Source organism: Phocoena sinus, chromosome 12 (assembly GCF_008692025.1).
Source record: "Phocoena sinus isolate mPhoSin1 chromosome 12, mPhoSin1.pri, whole genome shotgun sequence".
NCBI lineage: Eukaryota > Metazoa > Chordata > Mammalia > Artiodactyla > Phocoenidae > Phocoena > Phocoena sinus.
In genome coordinates, this window is record NC_045774.1 from 46,087,763 (window position 1) to 46,106,358 (window position 18,596).

General features: G+C 37.2%; 1 long non-coding RNA gene across 1 annotated transcript in view; it reads left to right on the plus strand.

Annotated features, from left to right (window-relative positions):
* LOC116763790 overlaps positions 1-18,596 on the plus strand; it is a 479,096-nt gene that overhangs the window by 2,085 nt on the left and 458,415 nt on the right. Inside the window, exon 3 of the long non-coding RNA XR_004352621.1 lies at positions 849-981. This is a non-coding gene — a long non-coding RNA (uncharacterized LOC116763790). The remainder of the gene's footprint in view (positions 1-848; positions 982-18,596) is intronic.

Consider the following 18,596-nt stretch of genomic DNA (forward strand, 5'->3'; position numbering starts at 1 on the left):
AATATAGATATATGATCATTCCAGATGTCATTATTTTCTGAAGCCAAGTCATGAACGTATACAGAGAGAGTGCAGAAATACCTAAATACCTAAATAGCTCTAAATACCTTCTGCCTTAAGAGGCTGGGTAGATATTTGTCAATTATACCTTAATAAAGTATAACATAATATAACATAAAGTAATAAAGTAAGATAAAAATCAGTGAATAGAATAAAAGAGAGAGGTTGGGTAGAAAAGAAGGCTAGCTGGCAAAGAAGACTGAGAAGGAACCTCCAAGGAGGAGACAGAAAACCAGGACAATGTCCTGTCTAGAAAATCAGTGAAGACAGTGTCTCAAGAAGGAGTGGTTAGTTTTGTCAAATGCTGTTGAGAAGTCAAATAAAGACTGAAAAGTTTCCATTGGCTGTTGCTGGTTATAGAACAGCATTCTGTATACAGAATACAGAAGTTACTAGTTATGGGCTCCAGAGCAGTTTTTATCCTATGTTGAGAGTGGAATGCAGATTTAGTGTGTTAAAGAGTAAATGGGAGGTGAAGAAGATGACAGCATAAATAGTCCCTTCTTTATGAAGCTTGGCTGGGTAGAGGGTGTAGAGAGACAGGGAAGTAGCTGGAAAGGGAAGGTGTAATGTTTTTTGTTTGGGTTTGTGTTGTCTTGGATGGAAGATACTAGAGCAAAGTTAACTACTCTGGAAATTAATCCAGTAGAAAGGAAAATGTTACAGATATAAGAGAGAAAAAGAACAGTGAATGGAATGAGGTTCCTAAGAATGCAGGAGGGAATGGAGATGTTGGGCACATGCTGAGATACTGACTTTTGAAAGACTCTACTCCTTTCCTGTAACAGGGGAAGAAGAGGATGGTCAAGACTGACATGGCTGGAAGATGAGAGAACTCCCTCCTGATGGTTTCTGCTTGCCTTTGAAATTCATCAGCTAAGGGCGAGGAAGAGAAGTCGGGGTGTGATTATATTATAGAAGGTATGGAATAATAATGGGGAAGCATAGGATTGAGACTTCTGGGCATAGTAAGATTTTAGAGCAATAATGAGTACCCATTTGAGGTTGATAAATCCCAATGATGCTTAGTCAATATATCAAAGTTTCTCTCTCAAATAAATTCTTAAGTGAAAAATAGTATCTATTACAATCCTCTTTAAGATTACCAGCTATTCCCTGTCCCAGCCTATACCCAGTTTTTAAAAATTGAAATATAGTTGATTTACAGTGTTGTGTTACTTACTGCTGTACAGCAAAGTGACTCAGTTATACATATATATGCATTCTTTTTCATATTCTTTTCCATTATGGTTTGTCACAGGATACTGAATATAGTTTACTGTGCTATACAGTAGGACCTTGCTGTTTATCCATTCTATATATACCAGTTTGCATCTGCTAATCCCAAACTCCCGGTCCAACCCTCACCAATCCCCCACCCCCTTGGCAACCACCAGTCTATTCTCTATGTCCCTGATTCTGTTTCATAGATAGGTTCATTTGTGTCATATTTTAAGATTCCACATATAAGTGATATCATATGGTATTTGTCTTTCTTTTTTTTAAAATTTATTTATTTTTGGCTGTTTTGGGTCTTTGTTGCTGCACGCGGGCTTTCTCTAGTTGCGGCAAGTGGGGGGCTACTCTTCATCGCGATGCACGGGCTTCTCATTGCGGTGGCTTCTCTTGTTGCAAAGCTCAAGAGATGGGCTCTAGGCACACGGGCTTCAGTAGTTGTGGCACGCAGGCTCAGTAGTTGTGGCGCACAGGCTTAGTTACTCCGTGGCATGTGGGATCTTCCCGGACCAGGGATGGAACCCATGTCTCCTGCATTGGCAGGCGGATTCTTAGCCACTGCGCCGCTAGGGAAGTCCCTGTCTTTCTCTTTCTGACTTACTTCACTTAGTATGATAATCTGTAGTTGCATCCATATTGTTGCAAATGGCATTATTTTGTTCTTTTTTATGGTTGAGTAGTATTCCATTGTATAAACGTACCACATCTTCTTTATCCATTCATCTGTTGATGGACATTTAGGTTGTTTCCACCTCTTGGCTATTATGAATAGTGTTGCTATCCAATTTGTATTATGCCTATACAGTCAATATCTGCACAAAAATATAGAGTAAACTAGGTCTGCTTTTATAAACTCCATTTCAGTTAATCCTGTATGATTTTGTACAGATATGTATAAACAGAATGGAAAAGGGAAGAGAACCTACTGGGTGCTAGGCACTGCACCATGTGAGCCTGTGCTAGGCTTGTGTTTCACCCTTACAACAAACCCATGGACTTGAATCATTATCCCCATTTTATAGATTTGGCAATTGATGTTCAACAAGGTTTGGGAAGTGAAATTCACCTAGTGTGTTAACCATTGTGTGTTGAGGGCTATCTGATTTTAGGAATCTAATAAAATCTCAAGTGGTTGTAACAGCAAAGTGGGCTCTCATAGTAGGAGCTTTATTAATTTTTTAATTGGTACCATGTACTGAAATTTTAACTTTAAACTTGCTTTAGTGTTCTTTATTAACTATCCAATAGCACTCAAATAGAAAGATTCTTTCATGGTTAGGAAACATCAGAGTCACTGATTATCTGATCTGAAGGCTCAAGGACTAATACCTAGAATAGGAATGAAGCTTCTGGAATGTTAGATCCCCTCCAGGTACTTAGGTGATTACTACAAAACCACTAGAAGCTTGAGTATATTTTTAATTACTGCTCTTCAGGCGTATTGATCAACTTAGCAAGAGTTTATATATTTGAAAAAATCCCAAAGGGTAAGATACACTCTAGATTAGAGAAAGGTTAAAAAAAAAAAAAGCAGGAAAACCCCCAAAATTTTAAAGAAAAAGTTTTCTCCAGAAATTTTGAATCAAAGCTTATCTACAGTAGCATTTTCTAGAATTTGCAGTATTTATCCTCTAAGGGACAGGCTGAAAACTTTCCGTATCAGCTTTTGAAAGAGCTGAGTTGGGAGAGGGAGATAATTCCCTTCCCATCTTTGTTTCCAGAGGTAACAGGCAAGTAAATAAAGAAAAACAATCAAAGTTTACATTAAAAGGATGTGGTTCCTAGTCTTATAGAGTTATCTAACTAGTCAGCCAGAAATGAGAGTAGAAAATTCACATGGAAAAAAAGTTGAATTTTCAGTGTGACATCATAGGAACCATGTAAAGGTTCATTTTTCATTGTTATTTTAAAGTCATGGGGCTTCCCTGGTGGTGCAGTGGTTAAGAATCTGCCTGCCAATGCAGGGGACATGGGTTCGATTCCTGGTCTGGGAATATCCCACATGCCGTGGAGCAGCTAAGCCCGTGAGCCGCAACTACTGAGCCTGCACTCTAGAGCCCGTGAGCCACAACTACGGAGTCCGCATGCCGCAACTACTGAAGCCCGTGCACCTACAGCCCGTGCTCCACAACAAGAGAAGCCACCGCAATGAGAAGCCTGCATACCACAACGAAGAGTAGCCCCCGCTCGCCACAACTAGAGAAAGCCTGCACGCAGCAATGAAGATCAAACACAGCCAAAAATAAATAAATTTATAAAAAAATAAAAATAAAGTCATAAATACTTTCTGATATTAAAAAGTAGATTAAACCCCTGAGATACTTGAACTATTCTATGGCTCAAGAAATTAAAGTATAAAATCATATCAAACATTTATCTCTATTCCAAATGATAATGGAGTTTTTAAAAAAGGATATGTTAACCTTTAGAAATCACTTGTTGCAGCCAATAAATTGACAGGTTTTTATTAAGCTGCTGCTAAACCAGACTTCATTAAGGCCCCCTCCAGTCTGATGGACATTTCAGTGCCTTTAGCACTCTGTTAGGCTTTCTGATGGGATGATTTGGAAGGATGATGACATTCATTTTTTCAACTGATATTTATTAAGCACCTACTTTATACCAAGCACTGGGTGATAGTGCTTTGCCTACGATAGCTCACTGAATCCACAGAGTAATTTTATAAGGTAGAAACCATTGCTTCCTATGTCTTCACAAATCAAGTCCTGCAGAGGTTACATAACATGTTCAATTTTTTGCTGCTTTTAAGTGGTCTGGGCTGGGTTGGGTTCTGAATCCAGCTCTTGGTGTTTCCAAAGCTTGTGGCACTGTTTCCCTGGATACCATGCTGTCTTAAAGTAAGAATTTTACAGGCTGTTTCCAGTTCTCCTGGAGGTTACAAAAATGCCCAAGAGACACTAGAAATTAACCAAAAGGCATTCAACTTCATTTATGCATTGTGAGAGAAGTATTTAGGGCCACGTCCATAAAATGAGAATTAGCATTCAGAAAATCACACACGCACACGCACACAAAATCTGACAGATAAGATTCTTGAACCTGGAAACATCCTTAGTAACTCTATCCAGAATATAGTTATTGCAAATCAGATCTTGGTGTAATTAAATAAAAACATGGTTAAGTTGCACTCAGATCTCACCTCTATCTTTTCTGGAGGCAGAAGTGTGAGTCTGGCTGAGGGCAGAGTGAAGCCATTGGAATGTAGGTAAAACAGAGTGTAGAACTAGAAAGAGGAAGTTACAGTTGGGAAGGAAATCAAGATATGAGATGGGAGGTGAGATCAGAGATGAGAAGGTGCAGGACTGCTGTAGGAAGACTGTAAGTATTCCTGGAAAGAAAGAAAATCACAGCAGAGAATGTAGGGGTGATGACAATGGGACATTCTTCCATTAAGTCTGCAGTTGGAATTTGATTTACATTGTGGTTGTAGGTTTTAAAATTTTAAGCAATTTTACATATGTTTCATTTAATACCCACAGTAAATTAAGGCATCAATTAAGTTAATTCCCAATGATAAGAGAGTTAAATAATTTGCTTCAAGTCCTAACTATAGCTGCTCAGACCAGCCAGTGTCTTGTGGTCGGCTGGGACAAACAGGGACTTTCTCACTGTCCCATCCGCTGTCTCTGCCCTTGTGTAGCCTTTTCCCACTCCTATTCCACCTTAATACTTAATAAAAGGATAATCATGCTGTGTTTCTAATTGATTTCGAGTTTTCTCATTGCTTCAAATACTACTTTTATGCCAGTGACATTAACATCAGAAATACCTGTCCTAACTGCTACCCCAAATTCCAGATCTGTATTTTCTGCTGTCTTCTTACTGGGCATTGCTGTGTGTGTATTACTCACCACTCCCTCAAACTCAGGTTATCATTTTCCCACCCAAACCAGCATCACATTCTGAAAGGATTTCTTTAGCTTTCTTGGAGACATTTTGGACTCATTTTTCTCCCTCACTTTCCAGGCTAAGAATAGAACCAGATATAAGGCCCCCTTTAGGATTCAGTGGCCACTCTACACAATATATACATATATTAAATCCTTACATTGTACACAAACTAATACAATGTTAATATGCCAATTACATCAAATAAAAAAAAGACAAACAAAAAGAATTAAAAACTAAAACGAACTAACAAACTAAAACAAAGCCTGAAGCTTTTGCCTGTTTGGTCAGCTCATAAACTTTTCTTTCCATCTCCACATCTCTCTTTCACATCTTGGACACATTTTTCCTTATGTTACCTTTTCTCTCTTTAAAATTACCATTTGTTAGACTTTACAAAATATAAAAATAATTCAGTAGTAAGGAAAGTACTGGAATTCTCATTGTATGATTTATTACAGCTCAGAACACCCCATGGATCATCTTTGTCAAATTATGTTGATTTTTTCCTTTCAAACAACTTTGGTATTTTCTCAACCAGTGCTAAAATTGAAATCAAGGTTTTTGATGAGTTCTGCCTGAATTACCTCCTAGGTAGTTTCTCCCCTCTCTAGGACATTTTATGCCACAAATATCTCCCCTCTAACTCCCTTGATCAAAAACTGACTTTCAATTGCCTGGGACCTAACCCTCCTTTCCTGACTTCCAAAATACTTTATAATCTGTCCCCATAATCTCCAGGCAGAGGAGTAGTTTGGGTCATTGAGGGACAATTTATTAAACTCTTCCCTGTAATTGTTTCATCTGCCTCCTGGCAAAGAACTAGTAATTACAAGTTGTTAGTATAGCCCCATTAAATATTCTTTATAGAGAGAAGGTTGAAGAACTTCTTCTTCAAGGTATTTCATAATTTAAAACAATTTAGGAAGCCAGTTCTCCACCGGCTTCTCTTCTTAGGGGTGAAAAAGGAGCAGATTTCAAGGAGATGGTGGACTGATCTCCCTTTTTGTCAAAGAGAGAGTCCTGACTTTGAACTTCTCACGTCCTTTTCCAGTCTCGTATGTTTGACCCAACCACAAGAACCATTGCACTAGAAGAGGCAAAACCCCCCTAAGAGGGAGAGAAGAGAAAACAGCAACTGGTAAATCATAGACATTTCCTCCTGATTATGTAGACAAGACCAGTTTTTCCTTCCTGATGAAAATATTTTTTCATGTCCGTAACATTTCATTTTCTCACACTAACACTTAATTTCCTTGGCTGGATCCCCTGTCTTTTTTTTCCCCCACCATACTTTAAATGTCCTAACTACTTTTAGTGAATTTAAACTACACAGTGTCCATTAATTGCCTGAAACAGGTAATATTTCCCCCTGTATTTGTTTTATATTCTTTTCACTAGATGGCAAAAACTCTGCAACTTTTGAATTTACAAAGTCCATGTTATGATAATTGTGGTTTCTTGAGAGTATCCCATAATAAGCAAGACAGAATTATTATATTTTAGACTTTAGACTTCATCACTACTTTTTTGAAAAGAATTTGATTTTCACTTGATTCATTCAATTTAATGGTAGAAAACAGTAAAACATTATTTGACACCAGATAGGCAAACATCTACTTATGTTGTTATGTCCATATCTTTCAACTTAATTCTTTTTTAAGTCCTTAATGAGTCTTCAGGATGATTTCATAAAATATATTAAGATGTAGTTTATGTCACTGTATGAACATCTATATTACATTATATATGATTTACATTATCTATATTATATATCACATATGATTATTATAGTGTAGTATGCATGGGGTACAATAGGAAGTTACGAACATTGATTTTCATTGTCATTGTATCAGCACTCATAGGAACAAGCAACTATCCTTTGAAATGATCACTTTGTCAGAACACCCATCAGGCAAGTGCCAATCTTCAAATCAGTTTGGGGAACATTCCTCTTTGGGTCAGGCCTCACAAGCCACACAAGAAACTCTGCCTCAATATTTTATAACTGTGTTTTATGATGATAATTTTTATTACTATAAACTGTATACCACTTTGATCACTGACTTTAATAATACTAACACCTTCTAGGTACATGAAAAAGTGTTCAATTAACTTTCAAAATATAATTTTATTCACTGTGCTTTTGGCTGTCTTTAAAATTAATACTTGTCTTTAGAGAGTGTGCCACTCTTGGGGTGAAGCAGCCATAGTGTAGTGGGACTGCGGTGTTTGAAGACATAGGTTCAATTTCAGGTTCAAACACTTGGTAGCTATGTTGTGACCTTAGACAGTTGACTGAGGTTCTCTGAGCCCTTTGCAAGATATGGATAAAAATTCATATCTTAAAGAGTTTTGGGGGTAATGTATTATTGTTGTTTTAAGATATACTCTGTGAGAGGTTTTCTGTTGGGATTTGAATGAAAATAGGCAGGAGATAAGAGAAATGTTTTGAGATAATACATGTTATTACATGTATATATACACGTACACATACATGTTAATACATGTATATATAAACATGTTATTACATGTATATATAATACATGTTATATAGCCTGGGACCCAGCACTTAGTAAGTCCTCGATAAATGTGGGGATTCTTTTTCTTCTTGGAATAAGGGGGAATCAGGGAAAACCTCAGAAGAGATTTTGAAGTAAAAGGGAAATAAGCAAACATATATCAGTAGAGCTGTTATTAAGTACTCGTTTAAGTAAGGATTTGCAGTGAACCCATATCTTGACTTCTCTCTTGGGCAGAATTCCTGAAGGAATTCTGAGAGAAGCTGACTAGAGACTAGAGAAGGTGCTAGAAGGCAGTAGAATTGGTAGTTGTCTTTTTCGTCCAGTAAGCCAGCTGCTCTCATGAGGGAGGTGGGATTATATTTCTTAATTAATGTTAATTTTAGTTAATGTTTAGACTTTTACATGATTAAGCAAATGCTATATCTCCACATTTTGCTTTTCTTATATCTTTTCTCAATCTGTGCTTTTCCTGAAATATGCTACAAAACCGAGCTGTTTAATATAAGTCGGCGTTTTGCCCTCCTTCCTTGGACATCTCTTCATCTGAGGCTTAGCCAGCAGAGAGGTGTCAGAATAAAACCACAATTTGAAAAATCTGCAATAGATTTTTTTTAATCCCACCCTTCTCATAGAAAGCCCAGGTAGAGTAATGAGTATCTTCAGGTTCTCTCTCTTTTTTTTTCCTGAGTGCTAATTAAAAATCTTGTTAGCAGCAATCTATTAATAATTTATTTATGCCCTGAATTTCTTTGGGCAGTATTTTGTTATCCATATACAAATTTTATTTTTGCAGTTTTTGCTTTTTCCTCCAGTTTTGAAAAAAATATTAAAAAGAGGATCATATTTATAACAATTACGATCCTCACAATGACTTTCATCATCGTCATGATTACAGAATGTGAAATGTGTGTATACCAGGAGGCAGGAAGCATCATTCATTCTGCTTGGTGTAGCAGTTAAGAGTTCTACGATCAAATAAACTTAGTTTTGGGTCTAGGCTCTGTGAAGCAAGCACTGGTACCATTTCAATGATGGGAAAGATACCAAGGTTTGGAAAGGTGAAGTGATTTTGCTTAGATCACACTGAAAATAAGCAGCAAAAGTACTCTCAAGGGCCTGGAAATTGCGTTTAAAAGTGCCCTTTCCCTTACAGAGCAAGAACCTTAGAACTTCATGGAAGATTAGACATCACATTCAAACTGTGCTCTTGCTATGCAGTGCCACCAGTATCATGTGATTCAGGGTTGATGTCTAGCCCAAATTTAAACGTGCCTTCATGTTGAATAATGAATCTGACTGAAGGAAATAATCTCATAATCTCATAAGTCTCTGAATCATAAGAAATGGGAACAATAGACTCTTACAAGGTTAAAATTTCTCAAATTGGAGTAATACTTACATTGCTAGAATTTTGGGATTTGTTTATTTATTTATTTTGGGCTGTGCCGCACAGCATGTGGGATCTTAGTTCCCCAACCAGGGATTGAACCTGCGCCCACTGCATTGGAAGCACAGAGTCTTGACCACTGGACCACCAGGGAAGTCTCTGGGATTTATTTTTAAACTAATATTTCTTTAAAGGCCTCACATAAGTGAAACCTCAGCAGAATTTCTTAAATATTAATCTCAAACTTCACCTATAAAATAAAGCTATAAAATGTTATCACATTCATAAAATTGAAAAACATTATAATTAAGCTTAGCATTTGTCTTTTATTTATTATGGTTGCAAAAGCATAGTAGTAGTTTCGGCAATTATCAGTACAGTATGACTCTATCATCAAGTGCTTTGACACTAGGATAAATCTGCAAATATCAATAAATAAAAGTGATACTAGAGTTCTCTTATCAAAAACTTAAATGGAATAAATGGGTAGATTCTGGCTTAGTGATGTATCCCAACAATTTCTCAGGTGGATAGTCAGGAGGAAGCCTGATGTATTGTATCCCTTGATTTAGTTTCTCTAGAATAAGTAGGTATGTATTGCCAATTCCATATCACAAGGAGAAGAACTCTGAAATATTTAACTACCTCTGTATCATTTTTCTGTATTTTTAAGCACAGGGCCTTAAGTAAAATACAGTTATGCCTATTAGATTAGATCAAATGTAACAATAAAAATTTGAAATGTGTAGTGTAGTCAGCCCATTTAAATGTTGATCCAGTCAAATATAGATTTAGTAGATGATAAAAATCTGGCTTGTTCTAAATACAGAAAGTGTAGGAAAGGCACTGACTGAAAGGATCAAAGATGAGGGGATCCAGGTTGCCCAGAGTGGAGGCCAGTTGAAGTAAAGATCACAAAATAAAATAAAGAAAATATGGTTTGTCTTGGCTCAGGAGGTACCTGAATTTGCAGTGCTTGTGGAGATACTCATCAAATACTGGAGAGGGTCTTGGTGTCTTCTTGAAGCCATATGTGAGGATGAGGATTCTGACATCCTTGTTTTTAGGGGTGGCTCCTACCTTGATAATGAGTCAGCTATGAACCTTCCTTGATACCTGTTATGCAGAAGCCAAGTGGAGTGTCCCACAAGTGAATGATGGGACTTAAAGAAGTATTGTATTTTAGTGAAACTCTTATATCACTCTACACAGGGGTCTCACAGAATTTTTTGGCTCTGAATTTTGGTGTCTGTGGCTCTTCTCTGGTGAAATCGAGCCTGGGAAAGCATGGTGCTGAAAGTGATCCAGTACATTAAATACTATTTCTGTTCTTTGTTTTGCTGTCTTTCATCCAGGTCCTCTTGACAGGAAATTTATTATTATTTTTTTTAGGAAATTTATTATTTTTAAAAAAGAAGTATTTCATTTTGAAAACGAAAATGTTTATAATAATTACATGTCAGCTTCAATATCTCTACTAGTTGTTCCTTGTTCTCATGCTTTGCTGCTCACATGAAACCCTCAAGCTCAGTCAGGTAAACCTCCACTGTTTCATGAAGCAGCCACACCTGGAATGAGAGCACTTGGGATCTGGTACCCAGACAGGAGGTGGAAGTAGCCCTCTCAGGATACCAGTGCCCCAGCTTTTCACAGAGGAATTGATGCTTCTTTGACTGACCCCTGTTTTCTCTGCCAAAGAACATTTGGAAGAGATTTGCATCATGTAACTTGCCTCGTTGGCAACTTTGTTTCTTTCTTAGCCAAGAAGAAGCAAGGGGTTCATCAAACCAAATTTGAACCTTCAGCTACTCCACTTGAAAAATCATGATGGTTGGTATAAGAATCAGCAAGGTCTTTGAAGTTCTCTGGCATGCAAGGCAAATTATAACTGGCTTCTTAACTGAAATTTAAGTTTCCTTTTGAGTTGTTTGGTATCCTGGGCACAGAGTTACCAGACTTCCATAACCATCACCATGGGTATTTTTATATTACAATTATATATTATGTTTCATCTTTCTCTCACTAGGTATGTTTCATCCTTTATTTGAATAGTTAGGCCAAGAGAATACAAATTTATTCTTGAGTTGAATAAATTCAAGTTGCACAATAATTAGGTGATTATTGAGAAAGAAGTATTTTATTACCCTCATACTGGGTTTTTATATCCAGTAGAGCACCAGTAATGGAATTTCCTGTAATCAAGTATGATAGAAGTTCACTAAGAACCTGAATCTTCTTTAGACATTGCCAATTAATAGAAATGAATATTCCATTTAAAGTTATTGTAAACTATTGGCTATATTCCCTGTGCTGTACAATATATCCTTGTAGCTTATTTGTTTTATACATAGTAGTTTGTACCTCTTCATCCCCCTCCCCCTACCTTCCCCCTCCCGCTTCCCTCTCCCCACTGGTGACCACCTGTTTGTTCTCTATATCTGTGAGTCTGTTTCTGTTTTGTTATATTCATTTATTTGTTTTATTTTTTTTGGATTCCACATATAGGTGATAACGTAAAGTGTTTGTCTTTCTCCATCTGATTTACTTCACTGGGTGTGATACCCTCCAGGTCCATCCATGTTGTTGCAGATGGCAGAATTTCATTCTTTTTTATGGCTGAGTGATATTCCATACACATATATATGTATATACACTCATATACGTGTGTGTGTGTGTGTGTGTGTATGTGTGTATGTGTGTGTGTACGCCGCATCTTCTTTATCCGTTCATCTGTTGATGGTTGCTTGGGTTGCTTCCATGTCTTGCCTGTTGTGGATAGTGCTGCCATGGGCATTGGGGTGCACGTATCTTTTTGAATTAGTGTTTTCCTTTTCTTCGGATGTATGCCCAGGATTGGGATTGCTGGATCATATGGTAGTTCTATTTTTGATTTTTTGAGGAGCCTCCATGCTGTTTTCCATGGTGGCTACACCAATTTGCCTTCCCACCAACAGTGTACAGGGGTTCCCTTTTCCACATCTTTGCCAGCATCTGTCATTTGTGGTCTTTTGATGATGGCCATTCTGATGAGCATGGGGTGATATCTCACTGTGGTTTTGATTTGCATTTCCCTGATGGTTGGTTGGTGATGTTCAGCATCTTTTCACATGCCTATTGGCCGTTTGTATGTCTTCTTTGGAAAAATGTCTATTTAGGTCTTCTGTTGGGCACTGCTTTTTTGTACTTCTTCTTGCTCATAGCTTTTACTGTCTGGCGGGTCCCCTGGATTTCTCTCCACTCTACTATTGGCTGAGTCTATGCATCTCAAATGCCCCAAGTCAGGGGATCTTCTAGAGAGTCAGTCACTACCCATAGAGCACATCTGTTGGACCAAGCTCTAGCATCAGGTCAGCACCAGCATAGAGACAGATGGTTATCCTGGTTTAGGAGTTGCTCCAGGCTCTGCCCCAAGCAAACATGGCCAGGGGATTGATGTCGTGATGGCTACATTTGAGAGACTCCTCAAAGTGGTCTGTGGACACACTTGGCACCAGCGTAACTGGCAGAAGAAATAACCCTTCTGGGAGAATGACCTTTGAGGTCACTTCTATCTCTAAGAGTCTCTAACTGCCAATTCTGAATGAGATTCAATTAGTATGTGTTGGATGATTGCTGCATGCCAGGTATTCTCCCATACACTGTCTCATTTATTTCTTGTAACAAAGCAGGGAGTGTTTTTACCTTAGTTCACTGAATCTAAGATGCTACTAGTTATAAGCTGAACCATTATTTTATGTACCATTAAGACTGAAAGAAAATTGCCAGTTAAATTTTGACACAATATTCTCTTATTACTTAGCTTTTCATTTAAGTGTGCATATCAAAACAGCCTTCTTAGACTTATATAGACGTAGATTCTTATTTACATATCATTTTTTATATATACATTGAAAAGAAAATATAGTAAAATAAATCAGTTAAGGTATTCTGGAAAATATAGAAATGGATATTCAATAAATCAATCAACATGTATTTATTTAATGCTTCTTTTTTTTGCAACGTTCCAGGGTTTTTTTAAAATTTATTTATATATTTATTTATTTATTTTGGCTACACTGGGTCTTAGTCGCAGCATGTGAGATCTTTTAGTTGTGTCATGCGGACTTCTTAGTTGCGGCACGCAGACTTCTTAGTAGCGACATGCAAACTCTTAGTTGTGGTATGCATGTGGGATCTAGTTCCCTGACTAGGAATCGAACCTGGGACCCCTGCGTTGGGAGCATGGAGTCTTACCCACTGGACCACCAGGGAAGTCCCTATTCAATGCTTCTGAGTTTAAAGATTTTAAAGTACTGCTGTCAGACTCTGTCGTGATGGCAACAGAGCTTCCTAGAACCTGGAAGGGATGGCATTCTCACTGCGCCCGATTTGAGTGCAGTTATAGTGGATCATTCTTTAGTGAGAGTCAGCTAACCAACCCCTCCCCTCAACCCCTACTTTTGATCATTGGCCTCACACACTAAAGCATTGACTTCCTGTTATACTCACAGAAAATAGAGCCATGAGGTGCTCATGAACTTTTAAGTTGAAGTACCATTATTGAAATTCATGCACTGTGACGTAGGTGTGTGATAAACACATCTCTTTCCCTGAGATTAAGAAAAACTATAATACGAGCATATGTGATAAGAACTGCCCTCTCTTCTAATTGCCCTGCTGTCTCTAAGTACTTTTATGCCCTTTCTAAGCCCAGTTTTGTCCTCGCTGGTTGGCCTGTGGTAACTTAGCCTGTAGGAATTTTCTTCCAGGGCACAATCTTCTGTACCAAGAATCAGCAACATTTTTATGGGAAGGGTCAGATATATTAGTTTCCTAGGCTGCCACTAAACATACCACTAAACAACAGAAATTCATTTCTGTTAGTGTTTGAAAACAACAGAAATTTATTCTCTTACAGTTTGGAGGCTCTGAGGAAGAAACTATTCATGCCTCTTTTTGAGCTTCTGGTCATTGCTGGCAATCCTTGGTGTTCCTGGGCTAGTAAATGCCTCACTCCAATCTCAGTTTCTATCTCCGCAAGATTCCTTCCATGTATTTCTTTGTCTTTTCTTCTTCTTAGGGTCCAGGCTGGCATGAATATTTTGTTTCTGTTGAACCCACTACAGAGGGCCATGAAATTGCTCAACTTTGTTGTCACACAAAAGCAGCCACAGACAATACCTAAACAAATGAGTGGGCTGTGTTCCAATAACATTTAATTTATAGACACTGAAATTTGAATTATATATAATTTTCACATGTCCTGAAGCATGGTTCTTCTTTTGATTTTTATGCAACAATTTAAAAGACATTTCTTAGTCTGTGGGCCATATAAAAACAGGCGGGGGTTGGGGACAGCCAGATTTGACCCATGGGCCATAGTTTGCCAACATCTGATATATAGTGTTGGTCAGCAGACAGAGGTAACTATAGGGTGATTTTTCTTCCTTCTGCTCATAAACAAAAGAGCCAACTTCTGAGAAAATCTGTTTGTGATTTGCATCAAGCAATTTTTGTTAGATAGCTTCATGTTTCAGCAGAGAGGAAACCAGACTGATCAGTAATGATGCCTGTTTGGCAGCATCATTCCCAGTGTGCTTGCCAAAATTTTGGTGAGGATTTTGCTGTCAAGATTAAGAGGTGATGCACGCTTAAATGAAGAACATGACCTGGGGTCCTTATGTTGAAGGATTAGAGCATTTCCCTCATGGGCTCATAGTACTCCTGCTGCCAAATGTTTGAGTATGCTTTTGAGGTGATTTTAAATTAAAGGCATTTTGTGACTTAGTACTACATGGCATTCTGGTGAGATGTTGTCAATCCCTAGATACTCATTCAAGGCCAGTTATTAGATAATACTCTGCACATCTGAACAGACTTTATCTTCTAATACTAAGAGTTGTTAAGTCATCCGGGTGTAAAAATAAATCTAAACATTCTGGTTTATCGTGAAAATTGTTTCTAGTAAAATTTAAGTAATAAAAATTTGTTGAGGCTATTATTAAAGATTGAGATTATATATTTGCTTTTTTCTAATTACAAAACCAATACATGATCTTTGTAGCAATTAAAATAATTCCAAAAATTAATAATATAAAGAGTGAAAGTTTCCCATAATCCCAGTTTCCAGAGATAATTTCTGAAGAGATGTTGGTAGTTATTTTTCCAAAAATTTCCACCCCATGTAATTGTGAAAGCAAATGAAAAAGAATACTGAACAGATATTTTACATGTTTCAAGAGATTTGGGGACAAAGTTTATGAACATAAAGAGCAAAGTATGATTAGTTATAAATACCTAATTACACATTAAATTCATAGTATGCTGATAATAGGATATGAAAAAGTCATATTTCCAAAAAGTAGAGAATGTTTCCAAAAAGTAGAGAATGACTCAGTGTAAATAACTTGCATATATATATATATATATATATATATATATATATATATATATATATTGAAATCCTGTTATTCAGAAACTTACTACGCCTTGGGTTCAGTGATGGATCTTTTCTCTCTACTACAGAGAGACTCTAAACAGATATCCTGCTTCTTTGATGACATCAACATTTTAATGAGGTTTTACCATTCATAAAACGTATTAGTAGAGGTTTTATTTGGCTGGGAATTGAGAAAATCCTGTGAGCTTCAATTTGGTGTAGGGAAGAGTTGATTGCCAGCATCTCAAGTGGATTTCAGTGATGACTGGTGTGGTTTATGCACTTAGCAGCGAGAACAGAATGGCTGAATTATCATTATTCCTAGATGACATGGAAATCTTGTATACGAAAGTGGATAGATAATCCTCCACTTGTATGCAAAAGTGGGTAGATAATCTTAACACTTACAATATGCCTACAAGATGCCAACATACTCTGTTACCAGTGTCTTATGGGCTTTGGAGCCAGACAGACCTGGGCATGAATCCTAACTTTATTCTCATTATCTATGGGAGCCTCAAGTTACTTAAATTGAGTCTTGATTTTCTTATCTACAGAATGGGTATAAATAGTATCCACTTTTGGTACTATTGTAAAGAGTGTTGTAAAGATTAGTGTTACTGTGTGTGTAAAGCACTGAGCCAGTGTCTCACATTTAGGAGGAGCTCAAATAATGTTATTTCTTTTTTATTGCTACTATTTGAGGGAACTTTAGATGATTGAATCCAACCCTCTTATTTAACAGAAGAAGAAATTGGATTCAGAAGGCTTATTGCTCTTAGGTTGCTCAGGTAGTTGGTGGCAGACCAGAAAGGATAATTTTGACACTCTGATCCTTACTTCAGTTTTCTTTCCGTTATTCATTTATTCATCCATTTATTCTTTATTCACCATTTATTATGTACCTGTTAAGTTCCAGGTATTGTGCTGAACCTTGAGAAGATAAAGGAGAATAACATATAGAATGTGTTGAGAAGCTCACAGTCTAGTGGAAAACAAATGCATAAACAGATAAATTATCGGTCAGTTTCTTAGAGGCTATAATGGAATGATTTTATACATATTTATAAAAAACAGTTGAGATAGTTGTCTAACTCAGCTTTGGGGAGCCATTAAGGCTTCACAGAGGCAGCATGATATTTGAGTCTAGCCTTGATGTATATTTTGAAGATTGCAAGACAGTTAAGTGTGTGTGTGTGTGTGTGTGTGTGTGTGTGTGTGTGAAGGTATTGGTTGTTGGAGGTAGTATTTTAGATAAAAGAAATAGCCTGTGCAAAAGTGATGGAGGTGTTAAAACATGGCACATTCATGGCAACTTTGATAGTTTGATGTGGTTTGGGTTGTGGGAAGAGGTGAGACCAGAGGATGTAACGCAGCATCTCTTATTCAACTGAAATGCTGTCATGCATTGTCTGGTAGCTGGAGTACTAATGAGAGTTAAATGTACATAAGGGGATAAATGAGCTTCTGTGAACTGATTTGGGAAACTGCTTACCATTTATAGCACTGCTTGGGGATAAAATATGGTCCAACTTCAAAATAACGGGACCAAAATAAACATTTGGAACCCAAATTGTACAAAGAAACTCCTTATAGTGGTCGATTTACACATAGTAGGAGCTGAATAAATACTGGCTAAATATTTTTATACAGTGGTCCAGTTATCATAGAGTTACTTTTGATATGAAACTTTAGAATGACATAGTAATTTATGCAATTCCACAGGATACAATAAAACTTTATTGACCTCTATTACTATTATAGGTCTCTGGTTATTAATTCACCATTACAATCTGATTAATGTTATTTGACTCATTTTCCTGGAACTTAATCCAGATAAATTTGATATTGATGGCTGCTAATTGGGCAAGGGGAATAGTCTGTACTGTCATAACTATGTGTCCTTATTTAATTATATTATATCTCCATATCCAGTTGAAATTTTGTCTCATGTACTCAGTATTTTACTACCTTTGTCTATTCCCTGTTTTTGATTTTGTTGAGGTGACTTATAGAATTTTTTTTGGTGTGTGTGTGATTAAAATGTCCCACCATGTGTCTCTTTTTAGTGTAATCTAAATTATATCATCTTTGGAAAATAATATGTTTTCAGTCTATTGCTCTAGACCTGATATCCTAACATAACCATATTTCCACATTCCTTCTTATTTTGTTGATTCCGTGATTTATTATTTTTCTTCTTGGTTTTTCATGGAGTTATCACTGGGGCATGTTTATTGCATTGCATTTACTCAGAAAATCTTACAACTTTGTGATATAATTCTGAATATGATCTGATTATAGATACTTTAGGCTTTGTTTTGTTAAAAAGGATTTCTTATTTATATTCACTAATGTATGTCAGTCAGGATCATCCACAATTCAGAAATAAGAAAATTTAGATAGGCTGGAGGGAGCTGCTCAGAATTTTGCTATGCTAGGGACAAGGGTAAGTGAGGAGTGGGCGAGGAGGGTGGCGTAAAGTGTCAATGTCAGGGTTTAGTTGAAGAAAAATGTCAGCTAAGGGGGTCTCTGATAACATTTTTGCAATTGGGTTTAAAAAACTTAGCCAAACTACTGTTTACTTCCTGGGTCATCTTTAGGGATTCTGAGTCTTAAAGGATTTGCTTGGTCCCTTGGTTCCATTAGTTGAGTAACTTTTTTCAGATAACATGATAACTGCACACAAATATAGTGTTTTAAAGTCTTAGAGGTCTTTTGAGCATAGGAATAGTTAGTCCCTAAACAAGTCACTGAAGAGAAGTTTCTGGAAATTTCTGTAGCTATGGCAACCACTTCAGGCCAAGGCATCAGTTAGCTTTTGCTACATAACAAACCACTGTAAAACTTACTTGTTTAAGAAAACAGCATTTATTCCTTCTCCTTTTTTGATGGGCTGGCCTGGTTGAGGTTGGAAGGTTGAGGATGGCGTCACCCACTCACATGTATGGGGCCTCATCTGGGTGGCCTGGACGATTGAAATGCCTCAGGCCTTTCTCCATATGGCATCATCCAGCAGGCTAGCAGGTCTGGACTTGTTCATAAGATCCCAACAGCAAAA